General features: G+C 45.0%; 1 protein-coding gene across 3 annotated transcripts in view; it reads right to left on the reverse strand.

The window, feature by feature from the left end:
- The window catches only part of KIF3B (kinesin family member 3B), a 42,099-nt gene extending 31,624 nt beyond the window's left edge, over positions 1-10,475 (reverse strand). For all 3 annotated transcript variants that reach the window (XR_015720926.1, XM_045807038.2, XM_087853678.1), the window contains exon 1: positions 10,346-10,475. The gene's annotated coding sequence lies outside the window, so the exon portion shown is untranslated. The remainder of the gene's footprint in view (positions 1-10,345) is intronic.
- Between the last annotated feature and the right edge of the window lie 15,648 nt (positions 10,476-26,123).

The following is a 26,123-nucleotide window of genomic DNA, read 5'->3' on the forward strand; positions in this document are numbered from 1 at the left end:
TACTTTTAGGCATACACACAAAAGTGTTTTCAGATAAAGTTACATGCTGTCTGGGATCACAATAAACCAGAGCGGGGTGGGATGGATGGGAGCTTATTGGTAGAACAGAAGTGCCATGTGCTGATAACTGCTGGAGGTGGGTAATGGGTTCATGCTTCATTATACTATTCTATTTTTATGTATGCTTGGAATTTTCCAAAACGAAAAAAAAAAAACCAAACAAACGCCTTCTGACCCACGGCTTTTCTTTTTTTTTTTCTTTTTTCTACTTTTAGGAAATTTTTAATTGTGAGGGCGCCTGGGTGGCTCAGTCAGTTAAGCATCTGCCTTCAGCTCAGGTCATGATCCCAGGGCCTTGGATCGAGCCCCGTGTCAGGCTCCCCACTCAGACCTGGGAGGTCTGCTTCTCCCATTCCCTCCGCCTGCAGCTCTCCTTGCTGTGTGCTCTCTGTCAAATAAATAAAATTAAAAAAAAAAAAGAAATTTTTAATTGTGGTAAATAAAATATACCCTCTTAACCATTTTTAAGTGTACAGTTCAATAGGTGTCAATTACATCCACATTGTTGTGTGACAGATCTCCAGAACTTTTTCATCTTGCCAAACTGAAACTCTATACCTATCAAACAAAAACTCCCCATTTCCCCCTCTCCCCAGCTCCTGGAAACTACCACTCCACCTCCGTGTTGTAGCAGGTGACAAGATCGCCTTGTTTTTTAAGGCTAGATAATAACCTATTGTACGTATATGCCACATTACTTAATCCACTGATCTGTCCATGGACATTTGGACTGCTTCCACCTCCTGGCTATTCTGAATAATGCTACAGTGAACATGGGTGTGCTCAATAACTTTTCTTTTTTTTTTTTTTTAAGATTTGTTTATTTATTTGAGAGGGGGAAAGAGTGTGGTGCACGAGCAGGGGGAGGGAGCAGAGGGAAAAGGAGAGAGCAAATCTCGAGCAGACCAGGACCCTGAGATCATGACCTGAGCTGAAATCAAGAGTGGGATACTTAACTGATGGAGTCACCCAGGTGCCCCTCAATGACTTTTCATTTTAATCAGACTGCCTTTCTGCTGGATAGAGAGCCACAGCAAAATCTACATTTAAAAGAGGTAAGTGGCCTGGAATAATGAGGGATAGATTCAGACACACCTGAGATTGAAACCCAGTCCTACCATCCCTCACTCTGGGGCTCTGCACAAGTTCCTTCACCCCTTTCAGCCTATCTGCTGTCTGTAAAATGGGAAGACTGCCAATACCCTGCCTGCTGCTTGGGGCTGTGTGAGGATCAGAAGAGACAAAGCATTACAGTGCCTGGCCCGCAGGAGGTGCTTCTGCCCTGACCCAATTTAGAGGAGAAAAGTCCTGAGACGGCGAGAGGGAAGTAACATGGCACACCAGGTTAATAAGTGGCAAAATACTTAGAAACCAGGTCTGCCTGGCTCCACAGTTCATGGCCTTTTTTCCACACCAGCCCGCGATATCAGTCACCCGGTTGTCTCTTCACCTTTTTTACCATTTCCAGGCACCACCTGTATTATTATTTACTCAAGGTTTTTGTTTAAATCTATTTTTTAACCCAAATTTATTTTTAAAAGAAACTTTGTATTACTAACATGAATAGGAAATCAGTATCACTTACTGTAAATAGAAGGTAACTATGAAAATAAATATAAGGACACACAACAATGTTACTCAATTCTAGCTAGATACTGCAGCTTCCCTAAGGACTGAGGTCTGACCTCTCTTGGTTAGAAAGCCAGCTCAACAAGTGTTCAACAGAACCAAGCAAATACTCTCCGAGACATAGTCAGAAGAAGAACCAAAGGAGCTGAAAAGGGAATAACACTCGGCGCACCTGGGTGGGTGCAATCGGTTAAGATTAAGCCTCAGACTCTTGGTTTCACCTGAGGTCGTGATCTCAGGGTCCTGAGACTGAGCCCCGCTTGGGCTCCGTGCTCCATGCTGAGCATGGAGTCGGCTTTGAGTTTCTCTCTCCCTTTCCGTCTGCCCCTCCCTCCCCCCAAATAAATCAATACATCTTAAAAAAAAAAAAAGGGGGAATAACGCTAACATGCCGTTCAATGTAATTTAGGCTGTTGTATTTGAGGGCCACCGAAAATCTTCTCCTGTTCCACCTGGTTTAACTCTGCAGCATCCCACCACATCTAGATCCCCAAAATCAGAATCCCATTTTATCAAAATTTCTGGTGATTCATGTGTATGTTAATGTTGGAGAAGCTGTGCCTACGTGTGCTACCCCCTACAGTAAACAGTTCCCAAAGTCGGTGAGGCAGAATTTCCTACAAATCACAGCACTCATTTTAGTTAAATGATGAGGGAAATACTTTTTCAAAAACCCTCTCGGAAAGTCCACCGTCATGGTTCCCTGTCCACAATGGTACGCGCGCTCTCGCAGCTCACGCAGTGCACAAACCTGACAACGTGTGCACAGCGTTTCCGGTCAATGTCGCCAACCAACAGCCCTGCAGGGAATGGAGGGTTGAAATAGGCCCCCGTTCTGGGTCTTACACATTGGGAATTCTGTATCCAAAAGAAAAGTGGATTAAGGAGAAGCAGCAAAGAAGGCTGAGAAAAATTACTACAAGATCCTGTGATATGTGAATTAGATCTCAATAAAGTTTTTTAAAGTACTTTTAGAAGCTCCTAATAAAATTTTAAGAAGGAAAATATACACTTCTTTAGAATTTTTTCAAGTTCTAACTTTCCCCAAAGCATTTATTTAGAATTGTTCTCTTATGAGGCTGAGAGAGAAGCAGAGATGTTCATTAGAGCACTATATGTGATTATAAAAAGCTGGAAACAAACGCCCCATGCTAGGGACAGTTTACCATAAACATGGAAACATGGTTATGAAATGTTAAATGAACATTTCCAAACGGAAAATAAGAAATCCGCTTTGAGTGCATCTATCTAAATACATATCTGCAAGTAGACAAGTGTGCTGAAATTGAGATAGGATACCATTTTCACAGGTAATCCCTCCCACCAAATTGTAATAATGTCTGCTTTTGCAACTTTATTTAGACACTGCCTTGTTAAGAACATTATTGAAGGAGGCTGCCTTTATAATTAAAATTTTTAACAGTTAAATCATCTAGTTAAAAGAAATGGTCAGAAATGCAGACAAAGGCATTTACGCAAAGATAATCATCAAGATGTTCTCTGTAGCATTATTTATAATATTAAATATTGAAACTAGCCTAAATGACAACAATAGGGGAAATAGGTAACAACTGTGCATCCACAAGAAAAAAAATATATTTAGGATACATTTGCCTTTGGATGGTAAGATGTTACAGAGATTAGTTCTGGGTGGTAGGGCTTAAAGTGAATCTTTTAAAGCATTTTTTTTAAGATTTTATTTTTAAGTAATCTCCACACCCACCGTGGGGCTCAAACTCACAACCTCGAGATGAAGAGCCGCACGCTCCCCCGATGAGCCAGCCGGGCGCCCCAAAGTGAATCTTATTTAATCTTCTCAGGACTTTCCTCATTTTTCCTCAACACAAATTATTTTTATAATCAGGAAAAAAATTCTATTAAAAAATGCTGGGAAATAAATAAATAATTTAAAATGCTGGCAACTGAAGAAATAAGGAAAGAAAAACACGATATATTTCTTAGGCTAGAATCTGAGTCGTTACTGCAGATCTTGCAAAACCAGTAACTATTTCCACCAAGAACTATCTTCTTGCGGTTATCTTAAGTAACCCGAACTGATAATTCATTCTCACCTGAATGGAATCTTTTGTGATTTACTAGCTAGATTTTTTTGCTTAGGTTATTGAAATGTGTTATAAAGTAATGATTACCGCAATCTGCTATACTGCTCCGGACGGTGCTATGAGCTTTTAGTTTCTATTTACTTTATTCCCACCCAAAAGCCTCAAAGCGAGCAGTTCCTGGAACCACGCTGAAGGTGATATGAAGGACCCCAGAGTAGGTAAGAGCCTGTCACGTCTCAACTCGCAACAATCTCCTACAATTTCTAGTTCCCTTGGACCCTCTTCCATTTATACACCATGTCCCAATATGACAAAACGCACGTGCTGCAGATATCTTGCCAAACACTTTAAAAGGAAAACCACACCCACCACAATGATCACTGGGTGCTCTCTAATGCAAACCCTGATTTAAATAAATCAGCATACTAAAGATAGAGCTGCCTGTGTGTGTAAGACCTCAATGCCTGCAGTGTGACAAAGTGAGGAGACACAATGTGTCACCATGACTAACTGAGCCTTAAACAAGAACATCCCGAGCTGCAGTGCAGATGTGTGACGCTGATAAGCAGAGCTGATTGCAATCAATGATCTCCGGCTGCCAAGAAATCTGCTCTAAAAGCCCCACCCTGGAAGGTCTGGGTGAAAGCCCAGCATGAAGTCACCAAGGAAGAAGAAAATACCACTCAACTCCATGCTCAGTCTTCCAGGCAGGGCTGGAAGAGCCTTAGAAGGCTGTCCCAGGTCCTTATTTTGTGTATACAGAAACAGGTCCGGAGAGGTCCAGTTATTTGCCCCAGGTCACACAGCAAGTGGCAGAATTGCTACTAAAATTCTTGCCCCAACCCCCCAGACCCTACCTCCTTTTCACACCAGAATTTCCTGTGACGGCATACCTTGACCAAGAAATCTTTCTAAGACTCTGGGGAGATCAGGAGATGTTCAAAGGAAAATAATGTGCCCACGGGGCAGAGAGGGAAAACTGAGGCACCACAAAACTGAATCCTTCGCAGTCAGTCAGCAGGGTGGTATGGGACTTGGGCTGCCCTCTTCTCACCCATACAGATGTTATCACCACCACCAAGAAACAGTGGAGGGCCGAATGACTCAGTACAAGCTCACAGTTCCCACCCGCGTCAGCTGTTTTGGCCTCGAGTGTTGGACTGCTAAGAAGTGTGAGAGGTGGCTTATCTTATAAATTGGATATCTGTTTACTGACTACTGGTCAAGTGGTTGACATCCAGGTTCAGTTAGAATAGCTCAAGGGTTTTTCCCCTGATTTCCTCAAACATTCTTTGAAGTCACTTTTTCATCAGCATTTGACATTGGTTACCCACAAACAGAAGAGAACGGCTCTTGACAAGACAGCAGGGATATACTGCCCCCCCCCCAAAGATGAATGAACTCAGTGGTAGAAGGAGCAATGGACTCAGACTTAGCAGATCTGGGAAGTTATTTTACTTTTGTGTGCCTCTACTTTCCTCTTCTGGAAAGTGGGATTCATAACAGTACCCATGTTCGGGGTTGCCGTGAGGACTACATGAGACAACCTGTGTCAAGTACTTATGCCAGCGCTTGGCTCAATAAACATCAGCTATTCCTATTACTTTTATTATCATTATCATGGGCAAGGCCTAGTTTTGCCACATATTACCAAATGAGTGCACCTGAAGTTTCCACTTGTGCAGGACACACCCGGGGGTCTTGGTGAAATGCAGCCTGGTGTATCTGCTTGAGGCCCAGATTTCTAACAAGCTTCCAGGGGACATGGGTACTTCTGTCACACAAACACACTCAGCAGCAAGGATCTACCTGTAAACTGGGGATAGTACATATGGCACGCCATCTCCACCGACCGGCATTGGTAAGTAAGAATGCACAGGAAAGAGCATTCTAAACTGCTCTACAAGTGGAGGTGGTGGGATTATCAGTCTTACTGTTTCCAGCGTGGAACTTACAACATTGTAAAGCCGAAATTTACAAGGGCAATTATTAGTATATTTGAAAAAAAGGCTTGAATTCTCTGGCTCAGAAGAGATACTCCATTCAAGGATCGTCTAGGAATTCTGGCAGAACACAACAGCTTTTCAAAGGATCCCCAAATCAAAAGCTCTGAAACTTTAGAAATGTCATTTGATGGCCAAGGAAAGAACCACTTTGGCAGGGAAACTGTGGCCATGTGAAGCACTGACAGTGAGCTTCACTACAGATTCCATTCTCTCTCCCAGAGCTGGCCAGCCTCCTTCTAGCCTTCATCAGCCAAGATCTCGAGTCAGGACAGCGACGCCAACAGCATGAGACAGATGGCCACTGCCCTGGCAAAGCCCACGCCTGCCACTCCACAAACTGGCCGAGAGCCAGAGTGCAAGAAAAGCAGGGCTTGCGGATGTCCGAAGTGGGGGCTTCAATTAGACACATCTGGCTGTCCTCCTGCAGCATAAGCTGGGATCGCTTCCCCAAGGACTATAAGGTATGATGTTTATACCTTCTGCCCCTCCAACAGGTTCAGAGCGAGCCATTGCTCATTCCTCCTCACAGGGCACCTTACCACAAAGTTCTTCCACCCTTTGAGAGGCAGATGGCACCACCAACATCTACCTAACTGCTCAGGCCAAAAACCCAGGAGTCATCCTTGATTCCTTCAGCTCTTCTCCCAACCACCATCCTGCCGGTTCTGCCTCCAAAACACATCCCCAATCCAGCCTCTTGTACCCATGTCCACTGCTACCCCGCTAGCAGGGCACGCACCATCACCTCCTTACTGGCCTCCTAACCACCCTTCTGGCTGCCATGCTTACCCCCCTTAAAATTCATTGGCTACACAGAGGCCAAAGTGATTTAAAAAAACAAAAAACCGGGGCACCTGGGTGGCTTAGTCAGTTAGGCGTCTGCCATAGGCTCAGGTCATGATCTCAGGGTCTGGGGATAGAGTTGCTTCCAGCTCCCTGCTGAGCGGGGAGTCTGCTTCTCCCTCTGCCCCTACCCCCTGCTTGTGTTCTCTCTCTCTCTCTCTCTCTCAAATAAATAAAAATCTTAAAAATAGACTATTGTCACTCCCCTTCTTAAAGCCTTCAATGGCTTCCCACGTTTGTTTTTTTTTAAAGACTTTATTTATTTATTTGACAAAGAGAGAGGCAGCGAGAGAGGGAACACAAGCAGGGGGAGTGGGAGAGGGAGAAGCAGGCTTCCCGCTGAGCAGGGAGCCCGATGCGGGGCTCAATCCTGGAACGCTGGGATCATGACCTGAGCCGAAGGCAGATGCTTAACGACTGAGCCACCCAGACGCCCCCCACATTTTAAAAATCAAATCAATCACTTACTCTAGCTGATAAGCCCTGTATAATCTGAGGCTTCACCCCTCCTCGTCGACCCACCTCTCCATTCTCCTCCTTTCACCTCCAACTCACCTGCTCCAGCCACTCTGAGCCTTCTTTCAGTTCCCAGAACTCACCAAGATTGTTCCCTCAGAGCCTTTACCCTTGCTGTTCCTTCTGCCACATTTCTAAATGGGTGGCCCCTTCTGGCAGCAAATCTCAGCAAAAATGTCACCACCTTAGGGACGCCTGGGTGGTTCAGTCAGTTAAGTGTCTGACTCTTGATTTTGGCTCAGGTCATGATCTCAGGATCCTGGGATCAAGCCCCATGTCTGGCTCTGCGCTCAGTGGGGAGTCGGCTTGGAATTCTCTCTCTCCCTCTCCCTCTGCCCCTCCCCACTGTGTGCACGTGCAGCACTCTCTCTTTCTCTAAATTAAATAAATAAAAATCTTAAAAAAAAAAAAAAGTCACCACCTTAGAGAGAGGCCTTCTGACCGTCCAATCAAAGTAGCAGTGCCCCAATCCCCATAAGAAGTTACTCTTTCTGACATCACTGTTTTAGTGTTTTCACAGTCCTTACTTCTGTCTACATTACCTGTTCATTTATTGGTTTATTTCTCCATTGCTGCCACTGGAATGTAAACTGCATGAAAGCAAGGACCTCATCTACCTCTGAACCATCGTATCTCCAGGCTGGAACAGGGTCTGACACACATGAGGTGCTCAGCAAATGTGGCATGAGAAAACCTGAGGCAGCATAGGGCAAGAGCCCTGAACTTGGAGCTGGAAGACCCAATTCCCAGGTGAAACGGGCCACTTGCTAGCAGCATGGCTTCTCTTACCTCACGTCCCTCGACTGCAAAATGGGGATCTTAAATCTGCACCTTACCTTCCTTATAGGGCCAGTAATAATACCAAATGAGTGAAGGCACCCTTAAACACTTTTGCAAACCACTAGGCACCATACAGAGAGCGCTGGATTATTAACCACATAAGGGAAGGCTCTTTCTCAGAGACCCACACATCAGTTGTCAAAATGAAGCTTCTAAACCAGGCACCCAACAGAAGCCTAGGGACACAAAAGAAGACATGTGGACCATCAGCTTCACTCTGCAGTAGGGGTAAACACAAGATAGGAATTCATTTTAAAAAGTCAAATCATTTCCAAAGCCAGTAATACGCAAACTAAGTTGGGAGGCCCTTGATGTATATGGCATGGGGACTGATTTCCACATCTTCTGTTGTGCTTGGCACAGAGGGATTTAGTACACATTTACTGAATTGGGAGTTGGGCTACCAAACCTGATCCCACCATCAGCTCTCATCTTTCTTCACAATCCGTTCTGGCATGGGGTGGCAGGTTCCCGGAGCCACCCTGTCATAATACTAACATTGATGTCATACTGTGACAGCTACTATTTCAAGCTTGCAAGGACCTTCTGAGGTTGACACACCTAGTGCTGTGAGCACATACTTTAATTTATTCACTCACCAACCATAAATAGAATATAAAGTTTGGCATAGGTGCTATGTTAAGCCCAAATAATAATGGCTAACATTTATCAAACATGCCAGGTACTTTACATGTATTAGGCTCAAATGAATCCTCACAACAGCCAGACGTGGTAGTTGCTATTATTATCCCCATTTTACAGACGAGGAAGCTGCAGCACGGAGGTGAAGTCAGTTGCTCGGTGGCACGCAGCTTCGAGGCGGTAGAGCCAAGCTTTGAACCCAGACAGCCAGACTCCATGCTTTTAAAACACTAGCGTGCAATCAGAATTGCACAACAGCACTGACAGGGCCTTCAGATGTCATCTTCTTTCATTTTAAAGAGGAGGCGAGTGAGGGACAGAAAAGCCCCCTTTTGAATATGCCAGCTCTTTTTTGAGGTCCACCCTTTGGATGGTATCTATTTAAATGAAGCTTTATAGAAGATCTTATTTCCCTGCCACTGGAAAAAAAAAAAAGCCTCTAGCCACAGCAGTTAGAAGAACAAAAGAATACCCGGTGGCTTTGTAACAGCTATTAATAGTTGAGAAAGCAGAGACATCAGGATACAGGGGAGAAAATATGGGATTTACCTGGCAAGGTGTCCAGCTCCACCACTTTACAGACATAAGATTCTTAGGCAAGTCATTCCCCTTTCTGAGCCTCAGACTCCTCGTCTGTGAAATGGGGATAATATCACCACCTACCTGGCTAACACTACGTGAAGATGAAGCGAGATAATGTACCTGAAAAGTGCTTCTAAATCATATACTTGCAAATAGCGAGTAAGCTTTAAGCACTTTTCAACAGACATAAAAATAGTCATTCCCTTTTGCTCTGGAAGGGTCAACAAAGCCCACCATAACTTCAGTCACCTACAAGAACTTGACCTCAGGGTTTCCACAACCAGGGCTACCTGTGCAGGTCCACATCACATCCCCTGCCCGGAGAAAAGCAGAACGGAGAAGGAAAACTGGGGGCGGTGGGATGTCAACATCGAAGGAATACACAAATGAGCCGGTGCTCTGCACACCTGAATCCCACGTCTCAAAGTGTCTCCTGAAGCCTCGCCCCAACCCACCCCCAACATGCCTCATAATAGCTTGTTGGACACTTACCATGTGCCAAGCTACCTGACATACCCGGTTTCATTGGCTTCCCGCAGTGGTTCATTAACTCATTTTACAGATAAAGAAAAGGCGGCTCAGAGATTAACTTGCCCAAGACAAGGCCAAACAATTACTAAATGGAGATGCACAGTCTCCGACTCAGACACTCAACTTGAAACTGGACTCTTGGTCCCCATGGCAGGTGCCCTAAGAATCCTCCCTCTCCTCATTTAGGGCACTTTCAAACGTACACACCTCATCATCTTAACCACTCTGAGCAGCAAGTGTTAGGAGATCCCTGAACAGTCAACTGAAGCCTGACAGGGGAAGAGACTTGCCCAAGGTCACACAGTGTGCCAGGGGCAGCGGCGAGGTTCGGACCCCAGGCTCTCCCTTCCCTTCCTCTCTCCAGAGCTGGATCCCTGACCACCGCCGCAGACCCCTCCGGATGGACCCCGACCCCTCGCGGCCGGGTCTGAGGGTCGGGCCGCACCTCCGCCCAAAGGAGGAGGGGCGAGGCCGCCCGGACCGCTGGAGGATGCCCGGGAGGCAGGGCAGAGGATGCTCCCGCTCGCCTAGCAGCAGAGCCAGGGGAGGCGCCGGCGCGGGCCTGCGGGCAGATGGCGGGCGGCGGGCAGGATGGGCCTGCCCCGCGGGAGCCCGGGCCCCTCCCCGACTCACCTGCGGCGCGAGCCGACAGCGGGCGGCGGCGGCGGCGGCGGCGGGGGCGGTGGCAAGCCCCGGTCTCAGCCATTCCCCGCTGCCCCGGATGGGGAGAGACGGCGGCCGCTCACTTCCTTAGCAACCCGGCTCAGCGACCCACTTCCTTAGCAACCTGTGTCAATTTCAATAACTTTATTGGAACAGGAGCGGAGAACAGGGAAGCCCGCGGAGCGAAGCCAGGCCGCTCACCTACCGGCGCTTCGTAGGTGCCCAACGCGCTTCGGTCCTTTCACCCACCGAAGAGGTGTGAGGCGAGCGCGTCGTGGCCCGTCTCCGTCTGCGGGCTTTCGTGCCTCAATTTCCCCGTCTGTAAAATGGAACTCACCGCCTTGGTCGCGCCACGCGATTTCAGCCGCCGTTTGACCTTTCCTAAAGCGCTTTCACATCCATTATCTGACTTAAGTCCTGAACTGCTACTGAGACTGCGCCCATTTAGGGTCACTCAGTCACTGGAGCCAAAAAAATTTAGGAATGATTCCTGTCTCTTCCCTCTCCTTCACCCCCTCATCCGCTCAGTCACCATATCTCTTCATCTACCTCTCAACTATTCCTCCCTTCTCTCCACCTTTCTCCATCTTCGGTGCCACAATAACAGGCCAGGCCGGTCTCCCCTCACCTCTAGATTGCCTGAAATATGTGCTTCTACTCATGTCCAGCCCTGCCCTGCCAAGCCATTTTTCCCTAAGGCCGCCAGAGTGATCACTTAAAAGGTAAAATAAAGCATGTCATGGTCCTGGCTTAACATCCTTTGATGGAATCTCACTGCTCTTAGCATCAAATCCAAAGCGCCTTATGGCTTACTACAAAATTGCTATAAGTCTGTCCAGCCACATTGGTCTGAAAGGCCAGTCTAATCCCCCCATAAGAATCCATATGCTGGGAGCCTGGGGTGGCTCAGTCCATTAAGACTTGATCTCAGCTCAAGTCTTCATCTCAGGCGCATGAGTTCAAGACCCATGTTCAGCTCCACGCTGGGTGTGGAGCCTACTTAAAAAAAATAAAATAAAATCCATATGCCATTCCCGACCAAACAGAAAGCTCCCAGAGAGCAGAGTCTCTGTTTACCGCTATAGCTGCCATGCCTAAAACCGTACCTAGTCTACAGTAGGTGTTCAGTAAGTATGTGTGGAGTATTACATGAATGGATACCTGAGACACTCTTCCTTACCCCACACCCTACTTTTGCCTATTCTAGCAGATATTGCTACTTGCTCCCCAGAACTTTTTTCCTTGCTCCTGAACACACAACTAGACTATACTTCACAGCCTTCCTTGCAGTTAAGACCAACTTCTGGCCAATTGAGTATGATATGTGCACTCTCAGGCCTAGCCCATAAGAACTTCCCATACACTTGCTCACACTTTCTCCACTTTAAAGTGAAGGACTCCATTGCACATCTGAAACTAACATAACATTGTATGTTAACTCACTGGAATTAAAAACTTAAAAAAAAAAAAAAAAGCAAAGGACTCCAAGACCTAAGGAGATCAGTGAGACACCCCTTAAAGGACAGCTGGCCAGGAAGCCAGCCAACCTCCATCATTTAAGATGGACAAGAAAATAAACGTTTGTTGGATTCAGTGATTGAGACGTGGAGGCTTTTTGTCATAGTAGTTAGCTGATCCCAACTAAGATACCTAATTCTGAATCATCCTTTGGGTCCCAGTTTACTTCCTTTCTCCTGTTAACCTACCCTAGTATCCTTCCCACTATTATTCAATATAGTTAGGTCAGTAAATCATGTTTACCCTATAATGACTACAAATACTATTTTTTAGGGCGCCTGGGTGGCTCAGATGGTTAAGTGTCTGCCTTCGGCTCCAGTCATGATCTCAGGTCCTGGGATGAAGCCCTGCATCAGGCTCCCTGCTCAGCAGGGAGTCTGCTTCTCCCTGTCCCTCTGCTTCTCCCCCCCCCCCCATCATGCTCTCTCTCTCTCAGAAATAAATAAAATCTTAAAAAAAAAAAATACTTTTTTCTACTGAATCAAATAATGTGTTTATGTTTCATTTCTTCCATGTCTTTTGGTATTTTCTGAGGTTAATAATTGCCTTGATTTTTTTTCTTTTTCATTAGTTTTCTTTGTAGCTATTGTTAATTTTTTTGATATAGGGTCAATAAATCAGGCAAATGCTTAGCCATGAGTTTTCCAGATGCTTAGACACAACAAATAGTCCATGAGTTTTGTTTTGTTTTTTCTCTTGAAGACCTCAGCTCCAGTCTGGACTGGTGCTCTCCAAACCTAATACACAACTGTCATACTTGCTCTTTCTTATATCTTTCTCCTGGATTGGATTCCCTGTTCCCTGGACCCAGTATCTTCCAGATTATGGATTTATTCATTTCTGTGTAGCACATTTTTCAGTAGATTCCTGAGAAAGGGTGCATGGAAGCAAATATGTTTAGTCCTTGTATGTCCAAATATGTCTTCATACTGTTATCACACTTGATTAATAGTTTAGCAGGGTATAGAAATCTAGTTTGAAAATTAATTTCTCTTGGACTTTTCAAGGCATTACACTACTTTCTGTTGGTATCTACATTTAAGATCTCTAACACTGTTCTGAATCCTGATCCTTTGTATATGACTAATTCTTTTTTTAATCTTGGGAAGTTTTTAGGCTGTTCTCTTTATCTATAATGTTATGATATTTGATGATGACTCCCCTCAGTGAGTGTGTGTCCTCGTTGTATTAGCTGAGTCCTTTCAATCTGGAGACTTGTATCTCTTTGTTCTGTTCTTGTATTATTTCTTTGATAATTTTCGCCTATCTATTTTTTCCCTCTCTGTTCTCTCTTTCTGGAACTTCTCTTAGTCAAAAGTTGTACCTCATGGAATGAGCTCTTAATTTTCTCATTGTTTTTCTCTTATTTTCCCTCTGTTTTGCTTTTTTTTTTGTTCTATTCTCTGGGAGATTTCCTCAACGTTAGCATCCATCCTCTCTATGGAAGGATTCTGGACTCACCTTTCCATCATCAATATTCCCTTCTGCAGACTCTAGGTCATAACTTCCTCCCTCTGTTAAGTCAGTTACTACTTGCCCTCTGTCTATGTCTGCCAAAACCTTGCTGAAATTTCTGAACCACTAATGTCTCCCTCCTGTACCATTAGCATCATGGGATGATACATTTTTTTAATTCCTTATTGTCATATAAGTGGAGTTCATATAAATGTCATCAATCCACCATATTTAACTGGGTGTCTTTATTGCTTCATAATTTTCAAAAAAAAAAACCAAAAACCAAAAACAGGTGGATGAAAGAGGATGAACAGATATTTCCAAGAAAAAGACTAGAAAACATGGCTTTTAAACATACAAAAACATGCTTCTGCTCACTCATATTAAAGGAAATGAAAATTTAAACAATCATAAGATTTTTTTCACATAATTGAAAAGAAAAAGAACCTTTGATAAAGCACTGTTGATGTGCTGATGAGAGTCTCGTGTCGATTGTGTTCTCAGCAAGCTGTATAACACTGTGTGAAGGAACAGGATTAGTAGTGGTAATAGTAGTACGAAAGTGTAGAGTGACCAACTCATCCTGGTTTGCACAGGACTTCCGTTGTGTTAGCACCAAAAGTCTTATGTCCCAAGAAATGCCTCAGTCTGGGCAAACGGGGGTGGTTAGTTACTCTAGTGCTGTGAGATAAAATTTTTCTGATATATTACTGTTATGGTCCATTTCCTTTTCACAGTGTGACACCTTTTCCATCCAACCTGGTCTGGGAGGCATTTATTGCTCAGGGAAGAGTGGTTTCAGAAGAAAAATATGGAAAGGACTTTCTCAGTCCCCAAGTTCCTAGAGAAGAGACTCAAAATGAAAGAAGTCTTGACAAGTCAGAGCAGAGCTTCCAACCTCCTGTTTCCAGAGATTTGCTATGTTAGGAAAGCAGGGGCGCCTGGGTGGCTCAGTCAGTTAAGCATCTCCCTTCGGCTCAGGAAATTATCTTAGGGTCCTGGAATGGAGCCCCATATTGGACTCCCTGCTCAGCAGGGAGCCTGCTTTCCCCTCTCCCTCTGTCTGCCTACTCCCTCTGCTTGTACTCTCTCTCTCTCTTTCTCTCTCTCTCTAATAAATAAATAAAATCTTTAAAAAAATAAGTTTGAGGAAAGTAATGGTAAAATGCAACAAAGGGAATGAGGCCAATGGGGTGGGGACAAAGGGTCTTGCTATAGAAAGATCACGTGGGCCAGAAAAGAGACCCCTCCCTGCCAGATGGAGCAAACTCCAGCCTAGAAATGATCTGATCTAATTCCAGTGAGCACTACTCATCATAAGCAATAGACACTAATTCTGACTGAAGGCAGCAGAAATGGGATTCATTAAAAGGGTAATGGGAAGTTCAAAAAGTCATCAGGAATTTTCTAGAAGTGACCAGGAATGAGGGAGGCCAGGTCACGTGGGAGCATGTACTACAGACTGATGAGGACACTGGATGCCCAGCTTTCACCACAGACATCTGGCCATGGGCACTGTCTCAATACCACTCTCACCCACCCTCCCCATAAGGATTTTCCACAGTCCCAGCTTCTTTGTAACCCAAGCTCTGATTGTTTGAGCTTTGATCACATATCTATCTCTTACCTGTAGTAGAAGCTATAAAAGCAAACATTTGAACTTTTGGGCTTCTATGGTGGCAGGAAGACTCTGTCTTCATTTACAAAATTAGAATACCCAAACTCTGGAAAGAGTTCTGTTGCTAGGCAGGAGAAAAATAGCTCATTATAACCAGACATTCTCTTGCCAAGGAGCTCCATCAGTCCTCCCTCTCATTGTCACTCAGTGAGGACACCTCTCTCCAGTGGCAAGCGTGACACCCAGTGACCACCCAGCCAGAACAAAGCCCACTGTGCCATGAAATTTTGCTCAGTCTTCATCTGTCATATCGTATGTCACATCCCATTTTAACGGCTGGAGGCATCCCAAATGCTCTGTGACAGAGGAGGGCACTGGACAGTTAGGGGCTTGGGGGCAGGAGGAGAGTGAAGAAAGATATCTGCGGGTACCTAGCCTCGGTCGGACTAGATGGAGCCAGCTTGCATTCTCCTACCATACCAGGAGAAAGGTAAATCAGACACCCGTGGACAGTTTTATTATGAGCTCAACCAGAGAAAATAACTTTTGATGGACTCCACAGGGAGTTGACAAATGACAAGTGGCCTGGCTCCTCTTGCAAGGGGAAAATCACCAAATTTCCTTTCTTCTCTCTGACATTCAAGGACAGCGCTGTCCAGAAAGTATTTCTACAGTGTTGGAGATGTTCTATGTCTGCGGTGTCTAACATGGTAGCCACCAGCCACATGTGGCTATTGAGCCCTTGACATGTGGCTGGTGCTCCCGAGGAACTGAATCGTATTTACTCGATTTGAATTAATTTAAGTTTAAATGGGCAGTGCAGCTCTGGGCTGTGAAAAATGACAAGCCTGGACTGTGGGGTGCAAGAGGTGGAACTGGGATTCAAACCTAAGACCATCTGGACCAGATGAGCTGAGTGACCCAGTGCAAGTCACATTAACTCTCTGGGACTCCGTTTCCTCATCTGCAAAATGGGGCTATTAATGCTACTGCTCAGGTTTATTGTGAGGATTGACTGAGGTATGGTGTGGGACAGTGCCTGGCACTTAGTTCATGCTCCGTAAATGGTGGATCTTTTTCCTTCCTTTTTTGGGTGAGGGCCATAGTGCCCTTCAGGGAAACAATTATTGCAAATGTAAGGAGTCCTATAAGAGAGTCATCTCTTACAGGGGAGTAAAACACAGAACATTTCCATCATTGTGGAAAGATCTTTTGGACAGCGAGGCTCTTGAACGTCAGAGAGAAGAAAGGAAATTTGCTGATTTTCCCCTGAGTAAGAGAGTAATGTAAGAGAGTTTGATCTTTTTGGAAATTTAATACCATTTGGGAAAGGGGCTGAAAGGGGATCATATAAAAAGACTGCAAAAGCGAGTGAAATAAGTCAGACAGAAAAAGATAAATACCCTATGATCTCACTACATGTGGAAACCAAAAATCAAAATAAAAACCAAACAAAACAACAACAAAAATCTGAGCTTGTGGATACAGAGAACAGACTGGTAGTTGCCTTAGGTGGTGAGTGGAGGGTGGGCCACATGGGTGAAGGGGGTCAAGACGTACGAACTTCCAGTTACAGAATGAGTAAGTCCTGGGTAGGTAATGAACAGGTAGTGACTATAGTTAATGATTTTTAAATTCCATATTTCAAAGTGACTAAAAGAGTGTATCTTGAAAGTTCTCATTGCAAGAAAAAAAATGTTTAACTGTGTGTGGTGACGGATGCTAACTGGATTTATCGTGGTGATCATTTTGCAACATAAACAAATACCAAATCATTATGTTGTACACCTGAAACTAATATAATATTATGTCTGTTATCTCTCAATTTAAAAAAAAAAGACTGTAGGGGCGCCTGGGTAGCGCAGTCGTTAAAGCATCTGCCTTCAGCTCAGGGCGTGATCCTGGCCTACCGGGATCGAGTCCCACATCAGGCTCCTCCGCTAGGAGCCTGCTTCTTCCTCTCCCACTCCCCCTGCTGTGTTCCCTCTCTCACTGGCTGTCTCTCTGTCACATAAATAAATAAAATCTTTAAAAAAATAAATAAATAAATAAATAAATAAATAAAAAAGACTGTAAAGGGAATGATTTATTAGAACGCAAGGAGGTGGCATCCCAGAGCCCCTTTCAGGAAGAAACAAGATGTCAGGCTTGGACCAAGGCCAAGCACCTGAGACAACCTGGATGGTTCTTGCCTGGCTGAGTGCCCAGGTTCAGCGTGGAGGAAACTCTGGGACCTGCGGGAGGCTCTACCAGCTGAACAGCAAGCCGATGCCTTCTAAATTCACATCTTTGATGTTTTCTGAAGAAAACCAGATGCGAGCTGGCTGCTAATTGCTTCCTCCTCAGGCACTTAACTGGCTGTATGACCTTGGGCAGGTTAGTTCACCTTTCTGGATCTCATTTCCCTATTTGCCCCCTGGAGGGCCGCTGTGAGAACTTACCCAGAGAATGCGCAATCATGGGAGATGAAGAAAAACAACGAGAACTAACATCTCAGAGCCGGAAGGAGGGCATAGATGCCTGGTGACTGAACCAGGACCATAATCAATGTCCCAGGACTGGGTTTCGGTCTTACTTCTTTGTATCCTGTGGGAATGGCACAGTGCCTGACACAGAGCAAGACACAACACACAATTAAAAAACATATATTATCGACATTTGTATTTCACATTAGTAGATTTTTAAAAGCATAATACTCAATGTTGGCAAGGATAGAGAGAGGATCACTTTTATCCCACTGCTGATGGGATGAAATTGGCACAAATTCTAAGGAAAATTAACATGATGACTAAGAACCACCTGAGTCAGCCCATTCCACTTCCGGGAATCGATTGTGAGAAAATAATGAGAGGTTCTCCTAAAGATTTAGGTACCGGTATGTTCATCCTGGCTTCATGTACAACGGGGGCATATTGGGTCCAAAATTAGGAGAATGAATAGATAAACTAAGATTTGTTAGGAAGAAAAAATATTAAATGATGTTTTTGAAGAGCATCTAATAATATGGAGAAATGTTCATGAAAATATAGTAGGGGGAAAGGTATATATTTATATCCATTAGGAAAACTTTCAATTCTCCATGGTGGTCACTGAGAAAGAGTCTCTTATACAATCAGCAGAATGAAAAGGCAACTTACAGAAAATAATATTTGTAAATCATATCCAGTATATATGAAGAACTCCTACAATCAACAACAACAAAAAACTGGGGCTCCTGGGTGGCTCAGTCAGTTAAGCATCTGCCTTTGGCTCAGGTCATGATCTCAGGGTCCTGGGTTCAAGCCCTGCATTGGGCTCCCTGCTCAGTGGGGAGTCTGTTTCTCCCTCTGCCCCTGCCCCTCCCTGACTCATGCACACGCACTCTCTCTTCCTCTCTCTCTCACTCAAATAAAGAAATAAAATCTTTAAAAACAACAAAAAACTAACTTGATTAAAAAATAGGCAAAGGACTTAAATAGACATTTCTCTAAAGAAGATCTACAAACAGTGAATAAACATATGAAAAGAAGCTCAGTATCACTAATCATTAGGGGAAATGCAGATCCAAACCACAACGAGATCCTACCTCACACCTGTTAGGACGGCTATTTCCAGAAAACAGAAAATGCTGAGTGTTGGTCAGGACGTGCAGAAAGTGGAACACTCGTGCACTGTTTGTGGGGATGTACAATGGTGCAATGACTGTAGAAAACAGTATAGCGGTTCCTCAAAATACTAAAAATAGAGTTATCATATGATCCAGAAATTTGACTCCTGAATATATACCCAAAAGAACTGAAAGCAGGGTCCCAAAGATATATCTGTATACCCATGTTCATAGCAGCATTATTCACAATAGTTTAAAGGTGGACTCAATCCAAGTGTCCATTGGATGGATAAACAAAATGTGATATAAACATGCAATGGAATATTACTCAGCTTTAAAAGGGAAGGAAATCAGGGGCACGTGCCTGGCTCAGTCAGCAAAGCATGCGACTCTTGATCTCAGGGTTGTGAGTTCAAGCCCCAGGGTGGGCATAAAGCTTTCAAATAAGTAAGTAAATACAATACAATACAATACAATACAATACAATACAATACAATACAATACAATACAATACAATACAATAAAAGGAAAGAAATTCTGACACATCCTACAGCATGGATGAACCTTGAGGACATGACGCTAAAATGAGGCAAGCAAGACATAAGAAGGTAAGTACTGTATGATCCCAAGTACGGGAGGTACTTAAAGTAGTCAAAATACGGAGACAGGCCACAGGGTGGTGGTTGCCAAGGGCTGGGGGCCGGGAGTCATGAGGAGTTGCTGCTCACTGGGTAGATAAACTGTGGCACATCCCGACAATGGAATATCTTTCCCCACTAAAAAGAAATGAGCTTTTAAGCCATGAAAAGACATGGAGGAAACTTACTACTAAGTGAAGAAGCCAAACTGAAAAGACTGTGTACTGTATGATTCCAACTGTATGACATTCTGGAAAAGGCAGAAGTATGGAGACGGTAAAAAGATCCGTGGTTGCCAGGAGTTGGGTACAGGAAGGGATGAAAAGGCACAGCGCAGAGGATTTTTAGGGCAGTGAAGCTTCTCGGCATGATACCATAAGGACGGATGTGTCCCAATGCATAGAGTGTCCAATACCAAGAGTCAACCTTACTGTAAACTTCTATAGTCTCTGGGTGACGATGATGTGTCAATGGAGGTTCATGAATCGTAACAAAGGTACAGCTCTGGTGGGGGATGTTGATAATACGGGAGGCCACGCATGTGGGGAGAGACAAAGAGTATGTGGGGAAACTCTGTACCTTCCCCTCAGTTTTGCTCTAAACGTAAAACTGCTCTAAAAGAGTAAAGTCTCTTAAAGAAAGAACCTAGGTAGGCGTCGTGATCTTACTGCAATCTGTCAGTAGCAATCCCACCATCCCGGTGCTGGTGATCACAGTTCCTGGGGTGGCCACCATCCGGAGGGTCATGAGGATCCATCAGGACACGATTGCTTCCCTTTCCTTCCCCTAAGCAGCAAGGTCACCTCTGCTGCTGCTCACAACCAGACCCAGTCCCTGCATCAAGCTGGCATCTGACCCAGGATAGCCAAACACCCGTCAGGAAATGTTCACTTAAACAACTGTGGGCAGGAGTGAGTGTAGGAATAACAAGGCACCTGAAGGTGGCTAAGATGTGGAGTGAGCACTGAGCTAAGACTCTGGAAGCACAGGGAGTCTTGGCTATACCAGTTCTGTGTGGCCTTGGGCAGGTCGCTTTCCCTCTCTGAGCTTCAGTTTCTTCATCCACGAACTGGACGTGACTCCTGCCGGATGACCTCACAGAATTCCTACAGGAGAGTTGATAACGAAGTGCTCTGGTAAAATGCTTCATTACTTCATGGCCAGATGGGAGAAGCATGGTGATTATTCTAAAGGGCAACTAAAGGTTCCGCGTGAGGACTGGGGAGCGCGGCGTAAGGGAGAATCTGCAGGTGTGGAGCCGGGCAGATCTGGGTGTGGATCTCCGCTCTGTCACTGATGCTGTGCGGTCTTGGACAAGACACCCAATCTCGGGGCGCCTGGGTGGCACAGCGGTTAAGCGTCTGCCTTCGGCTCAGGGCGTGATCCCGGCGTTATGGGATCGAGCCCCACATCAGGCTCCTCCGCTATGAGCCTGCTTCTTCCTCTCCCACTCCCCCTGCTTGTGTTCCCTCTCTTGCTGGCTGTCTCTCTGTCAAATAAATAAATAAAATCTTAAAAAAAAAAAAAAAAAGACACCCAATCTCTCACAGCCAGCAAGTGTGTGAGGCCCAAGGAACACAGTGTGGCATCAAAGTTTATGAGCTGAAGAGTCAGACCTGGACTCAAGACCCCTCTGCCATTTATCAGCTATGTGTGATCTTTCGGCTCTTCCCGAAGGGCGTCGGAAGGAAAGAAATTCAAAGACATATTTTTGACCAGTAGGAAAGTGGGATCAGGGATGAAATAAGAGCAGATGGGATGGGAAGACAGGTAATCTACAGATACAAGGTGGTGGCCTATGGTAAGGAGACAAAGTGGAAGGCCACTGGGAGAGCTGAGAGTCCCAGAAGAGACATTTATGAAGCACTTACAATGAGTCAAGAACGTCAATCCTTACGATTCCCTAGTATGAAGGTACTAGTACATCGGCGCCCTACAGATGGGCAAACTGGCCAAGGGGGCATAGTTACCAGCTGAGCCTGGAGCCCACAGTCCCCCGACGCACACAGCCAGGTGGCCCGTGCAGGCCCTTCGCTCTCTCAAGTCCTCTGCAGGTAATAGGTGTGTCTCTAGGGCAGCAAGATTTAAAAAAACATTCTATTTCCCCCTTCCCCAGAGGCTCCCTGACTTGTGGATAGGAGACACAAATTCTACTCTGATTTGAGGGAAGGCCTGTGGAAGCACATTCAGTGGCTGGCAAACCATGATAATTCTCAGTTATCCCTGTCCCACCCCTGCAGACCTGCCCTACCCACACCTGCTGGATGGCTCCTCACCTCCGGGACGAACAGGCCGGAGGCTCTTCCTGCCGATGTGGACCCACCTTGCTGTTGGACGTGTTTCTCTTCTCTGTCTGACGGGGCTCCACCAGCTCACAGGCCTCTCTGTGCCTTTGTTCTAGGGTTCTTCCTGCCTGGAATGCCCTCTCCCGCAGACCCCTCACACACACACACACACACACACACACACACACACACACACAGGCACCGCACATCTCTGTCCCTATCCATTCATCACCTCCACCTGGACATAGGAATATGCTGCACGTTCTAGCACCTAAGAAGAAAACGGGAACAATTAAACAATCAAAATAATTAAATTATAATTAAATTAAATTTAAACAGTTACATTAAAAAAAATTTTTTAAGATTTTATTTATTTATGTGACAGAGAGACAGCCAGCGAGAGAGGGAACACAACAGGGGGAGTGGGAGAGGAAGAAGCAGGCTCCCAGCAGAGGAGCCCGATGTGGGACTCGATCCCCGAACGCCAGGATCACGCCCTGAGCCGAAGGCAGATGCCCAACGACTGCGCTACCCAGGTGTCCCTAAACAGTTAAATTAAAATTAAAACAAAGTCCCCTAAACTTTGGAATGTACCTCAAAAACCCTTATTGAAGATCACCTTCATAGGCAGGCTTGGGTCAGTGGACGAGAGCCAGAGAGGCCCTCGCAGTGTGTTTATTTACTGCACTCATTTAGCACTGCGTATAAATATTTTTCTTTCTTTGGTTCGTTGCTCCTTCTTCCCTCCCTCTCTCTCTCTCTCTTTTCTTGTCTTTTTTCTTTTCTTCTTTTTTTTCTTTCTTTCTTTCCTTCTCCCTCCCTCTCTTTCTTTTCTTTCTCCTTTTCTTTCTCTCTTCTTTCTTTCTTTCTTTCTTTCTTTCTTTCTTTCTTTCTCTCTTTCTTTCTTTTTCTTTCTTCCTTCCTTCCTTCCTTCCTTCCTTCCTTCCTTCCTTCCTTCCTTCCTTCTTCTTCTTTCTTTCTTTCTTTCTTTCTTTCTTTCTTTCTTTCTTTCTTTCTTTCTTTCTTTCTTTCTTTTTACAGCACTGCATTTATTGGCTGCTTCCTATCTGCCAGGCACTGTGGTTAGCACTTTACAGTCTATCTTTCTTATCACATATCTATCTCTTTAAGAGGAAGGACCTATTATTATCCCCACCTTACAGCCGACAACTAACGCTAGAGTGATTACCAAATGAATAAGGGGCAGAGCCACAGTCAAAGTCTGTTCTAACCCAACTTGAAAGCCCGCTACTTTGGCCTTTTCTGGACTCACAAACTGGTGGATCACAGGCAGCATCTGCCTGCAGTTGGGTTTAATTTGGCCAACTCAACGTTTTATAAAGAATTAATTGCCAATATTTAAAAACCAGATTTCCCATATACATCGGGATATCCAGCTTCTCTTGAAATACCCAAGGACTTGGCCATACTGGACCTGGGTTTCCATGCGGCAATCATTAGCTAGAGGGAGTAACAGTTGCCCCAGATACAACCAATGTGTGTGTTCCACTTGGTCATATGCTCCCCAGCCCCCCACAGACCCACCTCATTCATTTATATTGCCTGTCTGGCTCCTGGAAGCATTTGAGTTTATGACTCCTGGGTTCACACCTTCTGGTAGCTGGGTTTGCCTTGGGATATTGTGAGCTCCCCATCACCAGAGGTGTGCAAACTGAGGCTAGCTGGCTACTCAGTAGGGAAAGGATTTTAAGAGCCAATTAGGGAATTGGGTCAAATAACGTATAGTCCCTTCTAGCCCTGCAGTGCCAAATATTTACTTAAGACTTTGAGACATATATTGTTAGGAACTAATTTCCCCTCCGGTCTCAACTTACAGTTTCAACTTTCCCTTCACCTTGGTTTCTGATCTATTTTTATATTTCGATCACATGATTATGCTGTATGAATTCTTATAAGCTTCCTCAAATCCTTTTTGGAACAAGGCATGGGGAACAGATAAATCCATAATAAATATTTACATAAAGGGTTTGGTTCCAGGAATAGAAAAGAAACAACAACAAAAAAGAATTGTAAGTGGTATAACCTGTATAGCTTGTAAGTTGTGTGAGTTGTAACTGCCAAGTTGTCTCAGTTTCTCTGAAATTCTCAAGCTCAAGGACATAAAGAGCAGAAGGACCTAAGAATCTGGATGCTGCAGTTATGAGTTTGTGCTTAGGTATTCCCAGGAAAGGGAGCCTCAGGAAAGGCAGCCTTGAAGTTTTACTTCCCACTTTTTACCTGAAATAGACTTTAAAATTATAAAACCGCGGGCGGAGCACCTGGGTGGCTCAGCTGGTTAAGGGCCTAGCTCTTGATTTTGGTTCAGGTCATGATCTCAGGGATGTAGAATCAAGCCCCACATCCGGCTCTGCACTCAGTGGGGAGTCTGCTTGGGCTTCTCTCCCTCTCCCTCTGCCCCTCTCCCTGCTCACATGCATGCACTCTCTCTCTCTCAAATAAATACACAAATCTTTAAAATTATAAAACTAACTGTGGCAGGGTTGTTGTTGTTTTTTTTTTCACTGCATATTTGTTGACACTCCTCCTATTGAGAGAGGGAATCTACGTCCTCTTTCCTCAATTCTGAGTGGGCTCGTGGATGATTTAACCAGTAAAATATGGCAGAAGTTACACCATGTGACTTCTGAGACTGGGTCATAAGAGACACACAGCTTTGCCTGGTTCTCTTAAAATATCTTCTCTCCAGATGCTTCCTTCAAGGACATTTTTTTCTGGAGCACAGTTTCCATTCCATGAGGAATCTCAAGCCACACCGAGAGGGCATCTGTAGGTATTCTGAACAGTGACCCTATCTGAGTCCAGGTGCCACAAATGAAGTCACCTCCCACTGTCACAGTCTTCCAGCTTTGGAGCTGAAACAAACCAGTGCTGCCGTGCCTTATCCGAATCTCCAACTCCTAGGATCTGTGAGCAGAATATGAGGATCGTTGTTTTATATCACTAAGTTTGGGGTGGTTTGCTCTCCAGCAACAGAAAATTGGAATAGTAACCCAATGATCCAAACCATAAAGAAAAATATGTGTAAAAGTGGTTAAGTTCCATTTCATGACATTTCATGTCATGTCAATCCCCAGAGGTAACGCTGTTAGCAGTTTTAAGCGTATCCTCCCAGAACTTTTTCTATACATTTACATATGGATGTCTAAAAGAAATACATAGGTTTTCTGTTTCTTTTTTCTAAGATTATATAAAAAGGCAACTTGCTTTTTTCTCAATAACAAAGTCTCAGTGATCTCTTTAAATTTACAAAAGAACTTGAATTGGTAGTGATCCATTCACATGCTGTGGTAGCCAGTTTCCAAGGTCACCCTCAGTGACCTCCCCCACCCCACTATATACAAATCCTTGTATAGTCCCCTCCCATACTGAACTGCAATGGCTTGTATGACCAAAAGAATACGGCTGAAATGTCTGCTGTGTGCCACATCTAAGATTAGGTTCTAAAAGGCACTGCAGGAGGGTGCCTGGGTGGCTCAGTCGGTTAAGCGTCTGCCTTCAGCTCAGGTCATGATCCCAGGGTCCTGGGATCCAGTCCCACATCGGGCTCCCCGCTCAGCGGGGTGTCTGCTTCTCCCTCTGCCTGCCGCTCCACCTGCTCGTCCTCTCAAATAAATAAATAAATAACATCTGTAAAAAATAATAATAATAAAAATAAAAGGCACTGCAGCTTTGGCTTAGTCTCTTGCTCTCTCTCTTTTAGATCTTTTGTTCTGGAGAAAACAGAACTGCCATATCACAAGCAGCCCTGTGGAGAGGCCCACATGGGGAATAACTGAAGCCTCTTGCCAACAGCCATGTGGACGAGCCGCCTTGGACATAGGCCCTCCAGCCCCAGACAAGCCTTCGCATGAGTGCAACCCTGGTCGACATCTTGGCTCAACCTCTCGAAGGACCCTGAACCGGAACCACCCGGCAAAGCGGATCCCAGATTCCTGACTCTCAGAAACTGCATGAAGTAATAAATGTTCATCGTTTTAAGCTTCTGAATTTAGTCAATTACTGAATAATTTATTTGCAACAATATATAACTATATGTGGGTCAAGTTTTTAAAAAATATAAAAAAGGATGTAGCAAAAGCTCTTTGTCACTCTGACGTCTCAACTCTCACCTGGTCCACCATCCTCTCCCCGTACCCCTACTCAACTTAGAGTAAGCCCTTGGGAAATGTTAGATTTGTTATCTTGGGTACGGAGCAGGCGCGCCCTTGGCCCCTCTCACAGATCACCTGACCTAAGAGAGGCTGCAGCAGTATGGCCTTCCCTTTCGGCAGCTGTAAAATCGTGCCCTTCTCTCTCCACAGGAACTGGGCCATTGGCCTTTTCAGCCTAGATGCCATTTTTCCCGCCAAGGCCTCAGACACCCACGTGCATCCCCACATCCTGTCTCAGGTCTGGGGGTGGGGGCTTCCTTTCTGTGCACACTGGTGGAAAACATTATCTGGCCTTTTTCTTCAACCCATAGACATCAGAAACCAACCACTCACCTCCCAACATGTAGTCCCAGCCCATTCTTCAGACTTCTCTCCCATGGTGCTCCCCCTTCACCCTGCCTCAGTCCTCCAGCCTTCACCCCAGACTTCCGATCTGCTCTGAAACCCCTCTAAGACATTGCTCATGCTAATCCTTC

This window comes from Ursus americanus, chromosome 22 (assembly GCF_024610735.1).
Source record: "Ursus americanus isolate L20-20 chromosome 22, mUrsAme1.1.p, whole genome shotgun sequence".
In the NCBI taxonomy this organism is placed as follows: Eukaryota; Metazoa; Chordata; class Mammalia; order Carnivora; family Ursidae; genus Ursus; species Ursus americanus.